This window comes from Zosterops lateralis, assembly GCF_965231275.1.
Source record: "Zosterops lateralis genome assembly, chromosome: 4".
Classification (NCBI taxonomy): Eukaryota; Metazoa; Chordata; class Aves; order Passeriformes; family Zosteropidae; genus Zosterops; species Zosterops lateralis.
The window spans coordinates 6,549,183-6,563,812 of record NC_139765.1 but is presented as its reverse complement, the minus strand read 5'-3'; the positions used below and the strand labels follow the sequence as shown (position 1 = coordinate 6,563,812).

The 14,630-nt window shown below is 39.3% G+C and overlaps 1 long non-coding RNA gene across 1 annotated transcript in view; it reads left to right on the top strand.

Moving 5' to 3' along the window:
- LOC310908877 overlaps positions 1 to 10,958 on the top strand; it is a 34,662-nt gene extending 23,704 nt beyond the window's left edge. Inside the window, exons 4-5 of the long non-coding RNA XR_014589964.1 lie at positions 8,660 to 8,742; positions 10,846 to 10,958. This is a non-coding gene — a long non-coding RNA (uncharacterized lncRNA). The remainder of the gene's footprint in view (positions 1 to 8,659; positions 8,743 to 10,845) is intronic.
- The last annotated feature ends 3,672 nt before the right edge of the window (positions 10,959 to 14,630 follow it).

The following is a 14,630-nucleotide window of genomic DNA, read 5'->3' as shown; positions in this document are numbered from 1 at the left end:
AAATGTGAAATACATAATTCAGACATGTTAACAGCATATTAACTAAGAGGATTTCTAACACAACTTGAATATAATAAACAACAGCACCATATTCCAGCAAATAAGCAGCTACATTGAGAGCATGCCTTTACATCATCTCTATTTTCACTTCCACGTGGGTTTTCTCATGAGTGAGTTTTTTTGTGGGTTGCTCATTTTTTGAGACTGACCCTCAATCTTTTATTGATCAAAGGCTTTGCTTTTTTACATAGGATCACCAAGAAAGTGTTTTCAGTAGTGAAGCTGGTAGGGCCACTACATTTGGGCCAAGAAGTTGTGAATTAATTTCAACCATTTTTGTTGCCCCAAGATAAATAAAGGGGGAAGTTTTGAAAGAGATTTTTGGTTTCAGTTGAACAGTAGCCGCCACAAATAGGTATTTACATAACAAAAAAATAACTCAATGGAAGCAAGTTTCGTTGAAGTAAAATTGCAGCCAAAAGCACAGATGATCTGGACACAAATCATAGGTTACAGAGTTAAGACATCTGGATTTCTATTCAATTCTCTGAAGGTGCAACTAGGAGTTAATAAGGTTTGCTTTCCTCTTCCAGAAGAGCTTTTTTTTATGTGGTGTCTGAAATCTGGCTTCCTTAGGGAATTAATAAGTGTTTTTCCAATAATTCAAAATAACTCCCTTGAAAGTGCAAAGCAACTTATGATAGTCCTTCCTAACCTTATGCATTCATAGCATCAACACAGTAATTTGTGATTTGCAGATGTGAGTGCATCCTTCCTAGAGACAGCTGTCCCAGCAAGCAGGATATTTGAGCCAAGATTTCTTTAAATCATTTGCCTTGCTATCTTAGGCAGTATCTGAAAGGTTTTTGTTTTTTGGTGTTTTTTTTTAATAAGTAGCAGTAAAGAGGGCTTGTATTTTGTGTTTGTCTGGTCCACTAGGTCTCCTTCTATTACTTGTTTCATTTTGATGTTGATACACATGCTTTTGTAAATTACTGCACATTTTTGTGTCATATATTTATAAGTATATATGGGTTTAGTTCGTTATACTTACATGGCACAAATGAAAGATCCTCTTATAGGGTTTGTGGTTAGTGCATGTTGAATTCATCCTGCTGTTCCATGCATTGCTTGCTTGAGTGGCTGAGGACAGAATGCCACAGCAGGGAATTAGCAAATAACTGATTCTCTTCTGACCCTTTTCTGAAAAGGAGATGTTGGATATAGGAGGGGCATGGCACTGAAAAAAACTTCAGTTGTATTTCAATATCTGAAGCACCATTTGTGCAAAATATACCATATATATAGATAGATACAACACAATTGTTTTAAGCTCCAAAACACATTAAGAACCTCCATGAAAAATCTCATATTTTTTCATGAAGTTCTTGAGATTTTTTTTTCTAATTGAATTTTTTTGTTATTTTGAAGGGAGGCCTTTCTTCTCTGCACACAGATAGCAAGTTTTTGCAAGTAGTTCACAAGCACTGAGTTTTCCCAGTGTTTGGATTCCCCTAAGGCAGTAGGAATACAAGCTATTGCCAGATGAATGACAGCTTTCATTCCTTTACCACAGTTAACAGCAAAGGTTCAGAAGTTGTCACACCAGCTCTTTAAACAAAACTGTAAAACTTGCAGTGCCCCTTTTCCAGAAGCAAAAAGGCTTGCTGGCATTCAATATCAGCTGTGTTAGGCTTCCTGTGGTGCTGACTTCTTACTTGGCTATTTTGTGTCTGATTATTGCTTCTTGAAGTTACTTTACCGGAGACATTCATTTAAAAGATCTAAGGGAGAAAATCTCAAAAAAATTACAGTATTTTAAGGTCCTTACCATTGTTTCCCTTTGATGTTAGACACCTGTTTTCATGTAGCAAGAAGTGGTTTTTTGCTTCTAATTTATTAGGTCATAGTTGTGATAACATAAATAGATCTACTTAAGGTTTAGTCTGGTGTCCTGCTACAGCTATAGACCTTTAAAAATTATGTTCCATTCTTGTCTTCATATCTAGATTGATTGTTTTGAGGGGACAGCCCTTCATGAGGGCATGTGTTATTAGAGAAGATAGAAATTAGTTATTTGTGTATTCCCACGTGCCTTACTAAAGCAGCCCTATGTATTGTGTTTCTATCTTACTCTAGATGTTGCAAAATCCTTACTCTGCTTACTTCATTGGTTACCAAGCAGTATGGATGGCTGGAATCATGACAATCCTGTTCATTTCAATTCTAGTACTTGGTAGTAGGTTATGTTTATGTTAGAAAGATCATAATTTTTCTTAGATGAATTACCAAGTATGTGAATGCTGTGATTATTATTCAGAGCCTAGATGATTTATTATTGATAGAAAGTGGTGTTCCTTTCTTAAAGGAATGGGCTGTTCATTTGGAATGTTCAGTGTTACAGTTGTCTTTCCCATGATAATGATTTGGGGTTTGGTTTCCTTTTCAGCAGCTAAGGATCATTCTAGCAAAAAATATTGGTGGTTCACAACAGGGCATTCTTCATATCCAGTATCTAGATTGAAAAGTGTTCTGGGATTATCATACCCCTGTATATTCTTAGAGGAAAAATTACTACCCTGTAGACTTGGTATGTCTCAGCTATCATCCACATTTTGTTTAAAAGTGTGTGGCTTTTTTGTTTGCTTTTGTAAAGGTGCTTTTTATGCATGGTTGATGCTGCAAGACATACAGAAATTAGAAGAATTGTATATTAGCACTTCCACAGCATGATAAAAGATTGGGAAAATTGTGTCTTTGCCAGCAGAATTGGTATCCAAAATTTATGCATGTATAATATATGGAAATACAAGGAAAATATTTTAAATACAAGGGAATAGTTAAATGTAGGACAAGAAGTTAAGCTTTTAGATTTCTTAGCTGTTATATCTTTAAATATTTGACTTGCTGTATAAATTTGGGGGGTGTTTATTTGGGGTTGTTTTGTGTTTGGGGGGGTTTTATTTGTTTCAGATTTTGGGGAATTTTTTGTGGGTTTTTTGGGGGGAATGGTCTTGGTTTTGGTTTGGCTGGCTGGATGGGTGGGGGTTATTTTCTTCTTGCACTTGCTTGTGTATGTATTTTACAGGCTCTGACTTTCTGGCCACAATAGAGCAGACAGAATTACTTGATGCTGAGAACCTTGTTAATTTTATGGCCCATTTTCACATGGAGATCAGCTTTTATTTCCCCTCTCAGTCTTTATTCTTGATTCAGTTGTTAGTAAGGTTTACTGAGCAAAAACACTGGGTGTATTATGGGAAGAAACCTAATCAATGCAGCACCAAGGGACAGTCCTTCAGAGTCCTCCCCGTGGCTGTGAGCCAGACTAGAGGTTACTACGAGGTTACTCTGTCTGACTTTAACCAAAATACCCATCTCCTTCTGAAAAGGCTGCCAGGCTGCCCTGAACGTGTGTAACAGAAGCCTCATTAATATGAGCTCCCTATATAGATATATATACACATACACCTGTTGTAGCAGCCCCCAGCACAGAGGCTGTGTTTCCTATTTTAAACACTTTGCATGTCTGTCTGCATTCCCTGCTGTCTGCAGTTGCTGGGCTGTGGTACTGCAGGGCAGCTCGCAGGCGGTACCTTCAGGGAATGCAGAAGGCTAAAGAAAGTGGTGGCAGATGTCAGTGGACCTTGCCAAATGCTATTTTTCAACTTAGATTGTCTGAAAGATTCACTGGCTAATCCAGACTTTGTGGCACAGAAGTGTCCTCATTAGTCATGGCTTTGAGTGTGCATTTCTTTAACGCCTGCTCCTTTTTCAGGTATTGATGCAGAGAATTGCATTGGCATATGTGTAGGAAATCTTTATTTGTTTTGCAAGGCTCTGCTTCCTAGCAAACCCCAGCCCTCATGTATGCAGAGTGTAACTCTTCTTAAAGTTGGATTATTAGAAAGATACAGCACTTCCTTAGGGCTTTTAGCTGTTTTGGCTCTGAGTTCTAATAAATCATTCAGCAGCAAAATGACTCTTAAGATAAACTTTTCCCCTTTGATGAAATATTTGTTCAGCACATTCTACAATATAGTTTATGTCAAGAGCTATATGTCTTCCTTGTTAAAGAAAAAAAAAGAAGGATCAAAACCATTATCAGACATCATTGCTGATTCAGCAGAGGTGCAAAACTTCACATATTCAGTAAGCCATTTATTTTCTGGCCACTTCACTTGGTTTTCCTGACAAAAACATTGGGAACTGCCTGCCAGTACTTCTTCTCTCCCATGTCACATTTTGTGTAAAAGGGCAGTAAGCTCTTAAGGGAAATATGACACTGTTTTGCACCAAAATGACACATGGCTCTGAGCTTCAGAAGGCTGAAAATTACTCCTTTATTTTTGGGATGTGTCTCCTTTTTATACTATTCTACGCAGACCAATTTGATTGGTGAAAACAAAGGCAGACCTCTTCAATCACAGTGGTCAGACCAGAGGGACATCATGAAGTCCCTCCTAGGAAAAGGAATGAGTAACATGGTACAGTTACAAAAACATCTCTCCTGTTTACAGAAAATTCCCTGGGAAAAGAATTTCAGAAAACCAAAACATCTCAGGTATGAAACCCAGGCTACAGAAGTACACACTTGTGGGGGTGCTGGAAGCAACACACACTGTTCCTCCAAGCAGGTCCTGAGGAGCCTCAGGTGCTCTTACCTGCACACAGGTGGTTTCCAGGGAACACCCTCCCAGTAGTTGTGTGGCTCCTGTTACACTGTGAGTGGACTGAAATATCTGCAGGCGAGCACATCTGCTGTTGCATTCACAGTTTTTGTAATTATTCTTACAAGGTCTTGTTGATAATGTCTGCATTTTGGTTTTGTTTCTAAAAGTTTTCCATGGAAGTTTGCAGTAAGGTATGAATCATAGCACCAGGTATTGATGGCAAAGAGGAGGCTGCAGTTCTAGTGGTGATTAGCTGCAGGGAATCAGAGACTCTGAAGGAACTCCATTAGCTCTTCTTGAGTTTCAGCTTTTCTCTGTCTGCAGTGATGTTCATCCTGCCCATACCACATTGCAGCATTTGATTGTGAATTGTAGCCTGAGAAACATGTGGCAGTTTCAATATACATGTATGTTAAACAAAACTTTGAAAGTCTCCTCAGTTAAAAATCCTAAGGGTGTAAGAATTCTGGGGCAGAGAAGGGTCTGTCTGGCCTACTGTGTTGATTCCAGCAGTGAACAGTAGTCTGTGTTTATGGAAAAATACAAGTGCTAGGTATGTGAAATACATAGGCAGAAGTGTTGTGGTTGATGAATTCAGTCATTGCATGTGGAAAATGCCCCTACACTGTGGGTGCAACAGGTTAAAGAATTCATAGGCAAAAGCCTGGATTTGTATGGCTGGATCCACAATCACATATTGGGCATAGGGATCAGCACAGCACAAACACCAGACAAGTCTGGGACTAAGCCCATGGGTTCCAGCCTTTTGCAAATAATCTATTTGTAAGGGCATTCATCTTCAGTGACAGTAAGTACAAGAGTGTTCAAATGCAATTAATGACTAACTTACTCTTAATAACTTTAGTAACCTGCTTCTTTCAATAATGGATTTGATTTGGCTGGGTTGTTTTCATTGTTTCAGCATAAACCCCATTTCTTTAGTCTTTGTAGGTGTTGGACTTGATGATCCTTGTGGGTCACTTCCAACTCAGCATACTATGTGATTCTGTGTTTTGAGGGCTTAGATTGTAGAAGTTATTTTCTGTTGTTAGCTAAAGTGGCATCACCTCAAAAAAAATTGCATTTTTCACAAAAGTGTTTTAGTTAAGCTTCAGTCAGGCTGTAGAGCTTTTCTAGACCAGCATTATCATTAGTTTTCTGACTCTCAGACTGGGTCACTTGGCTGCCTCGAAGACAGTAGTTAACATGCTGCTGCTGTTCACCTCTTTCTGCTTTTACTCACAACATTAAAATATAGTTCTTGCTAAAGAAGATCATGTTTGTTGTTTGGGAACAATATCCCTGATGTTCAGTAATGTCCCCATTCAGACTCATACATAAACATGTCTTTGAGTTCCATATTTCAGTAAGCCCTGCAGTGCAGGCATTGTGCATTTCAGGATGAAAGTTTAATGTGATGTTTCTTGTTGTGCATTCTCATGTTTCAACAGAAATATATCTGGCAACTCTTGCTCTTCTATAGAGAGTCTGAGAGACTTGCCAGTCTAAGAGAGAGAGCTTTCTTATTAACTCTCTGGAGAAGAAATTTAATAAGAGCCAGTCATGAAAACACTGACATGACTGAATAAAGTCCTTCATGTCTAAACATCTGCAGGATTGTAGCTTACTGTAATAATGGAATAGTCTGAAAACCCGTGTCTATAAAATCTCAATGTGGCACTGTATCAACACATACTCTTTATACAGCCTTAAGGCTGTCAAGTTTGAAGAGTTTCTTTATCTGTACCATTTCTATCCCATCTTGTGTCTGGACTTTTTTCTGCCTGTAGGTTCCCATTGGCCAGATGTCTGACTGAAGCTAAAGATTCTTTTCGTGTAGTACAGTGCATACTACCTGTATTCTATTTTAAGGAAAAATATACACATGCATTTTTCTTCTTTATTAATAAACTGAGTGACAATTTAAAATAAATTCTTCCAGCTGTTCAGAATGGTACACAGATGTACTGGCACATTTCAGAGTGAGTTAAATGGAGAGCAAAGCATTACATCACCTACAGAGCTGAGGAAGGGGAGGTGGTCTCTGCCCACTAAAGCAAAACAAAGCAGTGGCTTTGAGAAAGATAAACCAGACCATTACCTCTCATTGTAAATTGTGTGAGGAGCTCTGATGCCTTACTGCCTCATTCCAATGCCAGGTATCATCTCACAGTGAGTAACCCAATCCTAATTTTTAGGATGCTTAAGTCTTTATAGGACTTTGCTCTCAGACTTGGCAGTGAAGAGAATATTCACTTGCATTTAGATCTGATTTAGGTGCATGTGTAGGTAATTGTTATTCCTAAGCTGCTGCTATGGAGAGAGAAAAAAGAGGCTCCTAAGAGGCTGGTTCAGGGTATGTATGTTAGAGATGTACTGCAGATTTCTCTCTGAAGGACCCTGTCTGTATCTGGAGAGTCTACAGTCCAGTCACCTTAAATGAGACAGGAAAAGTGAGCTGTATATCCCTGTCTCTACCTTTCTGCTCTGTAAACAGGGGCAGCATTTTTTCTTCTGTTGGCAGGTAACATTCAAAAGGAGTTGTGAAGCACATAGATCTTGTGGTGGTCAAAGACTGAGAAATGCCAAAATGGGAGGTGTCTTTTTCTGGAGGAAAGCAGTGTCCCAAGAAGATCGATTTGGAATGGACTGTTACATATATACAAAATTTGAACATGTGGTGAAAAGTAAACTTTCTTCATGAAACAGCAGCGGAATTAGCTGGAAAAAAAGTAGAAGTAAGAAGTGAATAGATTTAGCATGTGATAAGAGAGAGAATAATCACAGCATCACTTCTTTGGAATTACCCAGAGTAATTTGTGTGGAGTGTGCAAGGGATGAGGCCCAGGTAATTGCACTGTGAGTTCAGACAGCACCCTAAGGGAGAGTTCTAGATGTGGGACAGGCATGGAACCCACAACCTTGGTGTTATCAGCACCATGCCCTTGAACCCATTTCAGGGTCAGTCTCACTTGTGAGAGGGTTGACATTTACTGAATATTTGTTCCATTACAGGTGGCATTCCTGCACAGTTTTAGTGGATATAATTGTTGAGAGGGAGTTACTTGTTCCACTAAATTTGGTGTTTCTGTATATCTTATGTGGATATAATTGTGACAGTGACATTTTTATAATATCTATGCCATCAGAGTTGCTTATTATGGACCTTGAGTGTTATTACGAACTTGGAGTGTTACCTCACCCTAATCCACACTGAGGGGATCTGTGAATCTCAGCTCCTCACCCTTTCTCATAGTGGGGACATGACAAAGGTTTGTGTTGTTGTTCCCTGTAGTTCTGTCACCATCACAATGCAAGAAACCAAGAATTGTTATTTCACCATACTGTATGTATTTTTATATGAAATAGTGGTTTCTGTATTTGACTGTGATTACAAAGCATATGTAAAGATATTACTGACACAAATGCCTTATCAAAAATGTTAGTGTCCCTGGCTACTGAGACTAAACTGTTGAATACTACATTTTAGGAGTGATTTATACCTGATGTATTGATGTCCATGATTGGTCAATTAATCTGACCACAATTAATCTTTCTACTAGTGATTGGTGTAATAATTTTAAAGGTCTGAAAACAAGGATGATATTACTGGGTAAAGGTTGAAGTATTTTTATCTGGTAACTTTTCTTTAAACTCACTTGGCTGTGAAAGTAGAGGAGACTTTTTTACTCAAATCTTTCAAGGTTTGCAGCTATTAAATTGACTGGTCTCAGGAATCTTGTCACTGTGCTTCCCTGAGGATAAAGTCATCCCTCTACAAAGTGCCATTCATGCCCTACTTACCCTCAATTAAGGCTTCCAAAATAAGTTTGCAGTGGGACATTGGCCTTCTTCTGAAACACATTCCTCACCTGCAGAAAAGATTTTGGAAAGCTGTATTTAATATCTGTATTTCTGTTCCTCACTTCTTCCATCATAAGGATAACACTTCTTTCTTTTTTTTTCTTCTTTTTCTCTCTCTTTAGAAACAGAAAGAATGACTTACTGGGGAACCAAGTTAGAAACGAAAGAAGTGAAGATTGGTCATGTCTGCAGAGGAAATTACAAGGTATGCATAGTAATCACACTGGAGATTCATTTCATGCTGGTGCTTAGGTCTTCATGGTACATTACTTATGGCAATAGAGTTTAAAAATAGTCCTCAGAAACCTTGAAAAAGATGTTTGGAAAAGAACTTTTTTCTTCTGTTTGATTGCCACAGTAAGCAAAGCAAATATTTATATGGTTATAAATATCTTTGAGATGCACCTTTTAACTCATTACTATGCTGAATTGTAGCTGTGTTTCAGCAGGTAAATGGCAATCACATTCAATGAATTGGTTTTTTGGCTGAGGCCAGTAAAAACAACCCTTCTCCCAACACTGAACTGAAATCCCTCCAGATACTGCCAATGGTCATTCTTGAGACTTTAAGTGCTTGTTTCATGGACTCATTTAAATCACTGTATGCTTGGTTCAGCACTGTTATCATTTTCTCTTCCTCATTTATAACCATCACAAGGAGATGCACTTAGTACCTGTTTTGCACTGCATTTGAAGAATGTGTCCTTTTACATTTGTCATCCTGAAAATTTGTAACTGAAGGGATGCAAAATCAGCACTACTAACAACCCCTGCCTCTCAAATACTTCCAGTAAAGTGAATGCTTAATATTTATCCAGTGACTGCTCAGAGACCAGCACAAGGCTATCTGCCACTTAAGTCCTGAGGTTAAATGTTACTTCAGTGATGCATAAAATTTGTATTGACCATCTGCCCAGCGTTGAGTTGAACCCATTAATGAATAAGCCTCACAGTATCACTGTGAGATAGGGAATTATGATCTACATTTAACAAGTGATAAAACTGAGCCCCAAAGGGCTTATGTAACCACTTCCAGTCCTACAGGAAGTGTATAATGGAACCAGTAAGGAAGCCCAGCTCACCTGACCTGCCATCCTTCCTATTTGGACACCCCTGTACCTGGTATCCTTTTCACCACGTTCTGTTATCAGCAGCTATACACTCTTTCTCCACAGTTTCAACCATCAAATTCTCTTGCAAAGAAACTTAAAACACAGCTGATGTGACCTGTGAATCCTCCTGGTCCATAAAGAACAACATGAGACACAAGGCACAAAGGCAGCACAAACAGCACCAGATGGCCTTCGTAACTGGAGCAAGTCAGCACAAAGTGACAACAGGGAGAGCTGTTGTTGTGACCTCCCTTTCTTTTTTTTTGCATAATGTTGAGAGGAAGACTATGCAGATCTTTCTGTACTACAGAGAGGAGGTGCTGGTAGAGGGCAATCAGTGCTTTGCCTTTTGTAATCTTGCTCAACATCTCTTTGATTTCTTTAGTAAATGTCAGGTCACATGCTTGCATTCTACAGCTGAAATATAAATCATCTTCTCAAGTGACAGAAACTGTCATTTTTCCTTGCAAAGTATTTTTCTAACTATGTCTTATGTAACTGTTACAGTTGTTGACATTTTTTTCTTAAAAGCCCTGTTGGTTTGACACTCAGGATTCAGTATAAAGCTATAGACTTGGATAGAGAATTCTTCTGCTTTTGCTTGTATCTCTTTCCTTTCCCATGAGCTGAAGAAAGAAATATTATGCAACTCTGAGTCATGATGTAGAAAGGTGTTGTATTTTTAATATCATTAGAATTTTAAAAGAAGGAGAAAGATAAACATTAGCATAGGTGAAACCAAGAGTTAATATGCTTCAATTATAGAAAGTGGCTATTAAATTTTGATGGGATGCTATGACTGATACTTCAAATAAAATGTTGATATGGCAAAGGGGGGAGTGTCGATAATGAGTTGAATACTAGAAAAAGGCTGTTGATTTTTATGGAAACTATAGATATAAAAAATACATGATCCTCAGCCAAAGACATTCTTGTGGAGATATCCATAGGGAAAAATCAGAGTTTAGACTTCTTATGTCTGCCTTGGCTTGTATCTACAGGAATGCAGCCCTATATAGCTGTGTCTTGACATAAATATAGGCTGAGAATACTTGCCCACAGGAGATGTTTTACTGTGCTTAAGGATGGTACTGATTCCTCCCCAGCTTAAGGGTGATACTCCAGCATTATTAATCTGCTTTCCCTCTGCCCATTCATGCCTGCAGAAAAAAACTATTGAACCATCTTCCTGACAGGTCTTTCTCAGAAGAAACAGCTGCAGAATGTGGAATCAGTTGTGTGAAATTCCTGTTGGCAAGGCCTTCGACCTTCGACTTGTGCTGGATCCAGCTGAGTGATCAAAGAGAGAACTTTTGCAGGTATTTCATGTCTTCACCTGTACTAATCTCACCTTAATGAGAAGCAAATCATTCTGGAATAATGAGTTCAAGAAACACTTGTGTTCCGTCTGAAGGAATGCTGCAAGGGTGATCTGGAATTCCAGGAGTTTGGTCTTGAGTGGGTCCATTAATCCTACTGCATCCAAGTCCAATGTTTTGGTTAAATTTTAAGCAAGCTAGAAATCTTTTTGGTAAATGAAGGGTATTTTAAGACACATTTAGGACTCTGAAGATACACCAGATGTCTGTATTGACATAGTTTTCATCTCAAAACCAGCATCTGAATTGTTTGGTTAAGTATCCTGTGGCTGTCAAAGAATATTGCTGAATCTAGAAATGGAAGTCTGGTCTTGATCTAAACATCTCTGCTTTATAATGAGGTACTGTCTAATAGCCTTTACAGCAAACACAGATACATGCTAGAAAGGATCACTTGTCCCTTTTAAGAGGAGTGAAAAGTGCCCTCTTCATTCCCATAACTGAAGGCCAGACTCCTCACTGAGTTTAGAGCAACCTACCCTGTCATCTGTGTCATCTTGTGATCATGACTTTGGGGTTTGTAGAGGCACAGTTCCCTTCTTGTCAAAGCCAGAAGTGGGAGATGGTCCCTGTGAAACAGGTGCCCTGTGTAAGTCCAGGTATTTAAATGATCTTGGCACTAAAGATTCCCAAAGCTGGTTCACAGACATTACAAACTTTCTCTCCTCAGCATATTGAGGAGGAATACAATGTTTTACAGGTGTGGGAGTGAAGCACAGCTGTGAATGCTTTAAGGTGTATAACATCAACAGATAGGGGTAGATCTTTAAAAGCCTTGGGCTTACAAGCTTGGGTCAGCTTGTAACATTTTCAGGGAGCCAAGTTGCAGTTTGCCTTTGAAAAGTCTGATGAGTTATTTTAGCATCTAAAGAAGCCACAAGAACTGAGCTTATTTTTCTGAAAACTTCACCCAAGTATTTGCTCAAGATTATGAAAGAAATACGTGGTCTAGTTGGTAAATTAATCCAGCTCACTCAAGTTTCTGCATACCCAAAGGACCTTCCTCTCTCCCACCTTGCTCACTTTCCTGTTCCAAAGATATTTTTTTTTTGCTGAGTACTTGGAAGGCAATGCAGCTCTTCTGTGCTAATTAAATTTTTCTTTCTCCTACTGCCAGCTGTAGCAGAGGGAAAACCCCAAAAGGATTGTCAGAGAGTCCTGTTGTACTCATTAGGCCATACTGGGTCTGGAACCCTAAAGTCTCCAAAGGCTTGCTGGATAATCTCTCTTTAAGACCTCTGGTGGTACCAGTTATCTCAAATACCAAACAACTCTCAGGAATATGCAACAGGAGGTCTCCCCAGTCATTAGATAAAACAACTTGAAGAGAAGACTCTGGAGTGACCTTAGAGCTCCTTCCAGTGCCAAAGGGTCTCCAAGGGGCTGGAGAGGGACTTTGGATAAGAGCCTGGAGTGACAGGACAATGGGGAATGTCATCAAACTGACAGAGAGTAGTTTAGATTGGACATTAGTAAGAAATTCTTCCCTGTGAGGGTGGTGAGGGCCTGGCACAGGTTGCCCAGAGGAGCTGTGGCTGCCCCATCCCTGGGAGTGCCCAAGGCCAGGTTGGACAGAGCTTGAAGTGACCTGGGATAATGGAAGGTGTCCCTGCCCATGGCAGGAACTGGATGATCTTTGAGGTCCCTTCCAACCCAAATTGTTCTGGGATTCCATGATTCAGTGCCCCAGGAGATCTGCAAAGAAAAGGAAGATGACTGAAATTTATGGCTGGAGCAAGAAATCAGAGGGACCATGTCCCATTGTTTGTTTCAAGAAGTTTTTTAGAGGAAAAATATTTTTCACTGACAGGTTTTTTGGATGACTGAATACACTGAGAGCTCAGTATTTGCAAGGCCTAGAAGAACACATTTTGATTTTCTGCTGGAGGACTGCAGTCTTTGGGCCCCTCAATATTAAGAATATTGGAGCCTGGGTTTCCTGTTGATGTTTCTAAATTGAACTTTAATCAATCTTGAAAAAGGACTTTAATAACCTGAATTATGGCCCCCAGTGGTAGATTTCTGATAGCAGAGTGAGCTTAGCAGTACTGATATTCTCATGCTCAGCATTTCTTCTGATATTTTTTGCCATTTGTTATGAATGTGTATTTTAAGAAAACCTCTGTTTAGGAAGTACCTTTTCCCAGCAATTTTTCTGTGTTTAAGTGGAACATTTTTACATCATTCACATATATTTTTCTTCATTTTGAAGAAAATGCTTTTTTTAAAGAACTCCTGGATTCCGAAATCTAAAAATGGAAATTTTGTTCCCTCTCCAAGTATGACACAGCGTTTGTCAGTTGCACCAGATGGGGAAGAAGAGCCAAGAAAGCAGCACAGATAGTCAACCAATTCTATTTTTTCATGTTGATGTTTTTCTGTGAGGAGGCAAATGTGCTTTTTGAATCAATATAGCTTTTTAAGTCCTGTCTTGTCTGTTCAGAAGTTGGTTTTAATAAAACAGGCTGGAGAGATTAGAGAATTCAGAGCCTTTCTGAGAGAACAATGAATACCTGAAAAGGACTGCCTTCATTTTTTGGCCAAGAAGTCTGATGGAGAGTGCTAAGAAAACACCCCATAGCTGAAAACAGGATTTTCCTTTAGTGCTCTTTGTGCATTGTGGTTTGATTTGCTGCAGAAAAGGTTCTGCACAGTGCTGATTCTCCAAAGCAGATGGCAAACAATGATTAACCAGTTCCTTCCAACTGCTCACTCGTGAGCAGACACCAAGTTGAACCAGTTATTCATATTGAATTAAGCTTTTTAAAAAAATGATGTAGTTATGAGCATAAATGTTCTCATCTGAATGGAAATGTGCCCAGAATAGTGCACTTGGGGCTGGAAGGATATCTTCAAGTGTATTTCTAGTGGCAGAGGGTATGAAAAAGTAAATGATAGTAGAATATATAATAGTAGTTCTTAATGTAATTTAAAATTATTCCACTGTAAGTGAAATAGTGATGCACAAGGGCAGCACCTCTGATCCACAAGCATTTGCAAGCCTGTCCTACGCAGCAGTAAGTGTCTTGTGTGGCTGCTGAGTCTTACTATCCTGTCTAAAGCTTCTTTTAAGATTTGAGTGGAAGCACTGCTCTAACAGTAGTATCAAGGATTTTAGATTTATGGCATTAAGAGCTAATGGGAAGCACATTTGCTGTACATTTACATTCCTAAGCTGGCACTTCAAGCCAAGTGAGGCCTAGGATAGGTGAAATTAAAAATATATATCTAGATAAAACCTTTTAATATTGAAAATTTAAGAAATGGTGTAAATATTGTCATCAGCAAGATCATAATGAAACAGGCTGGGGGCAGCTGTGTAGGAAGCAGCTCTGCAGAAAAGGATCTGGGGGTCCTGATGCACAGGTTGACATGCCCCAGGCATGTGCCAACTGCATCCAGGACTGCATGAGCTAGACATGGCTCAGAGCAGTGATCCTCCCTCTCCACAGCACTGGAGAGACTGCCTTGGGATCACTGCATGGGTTGGGTTGGGAGGGTTAAGTGGAAGGTGTCCCTGCCCTTGGAGGGGGTTGGAATGAGATGAGACATAAAGCTCAGAGCCCTATCCAACCTGGCCTTGGGCACTTCCAGGGATGGGG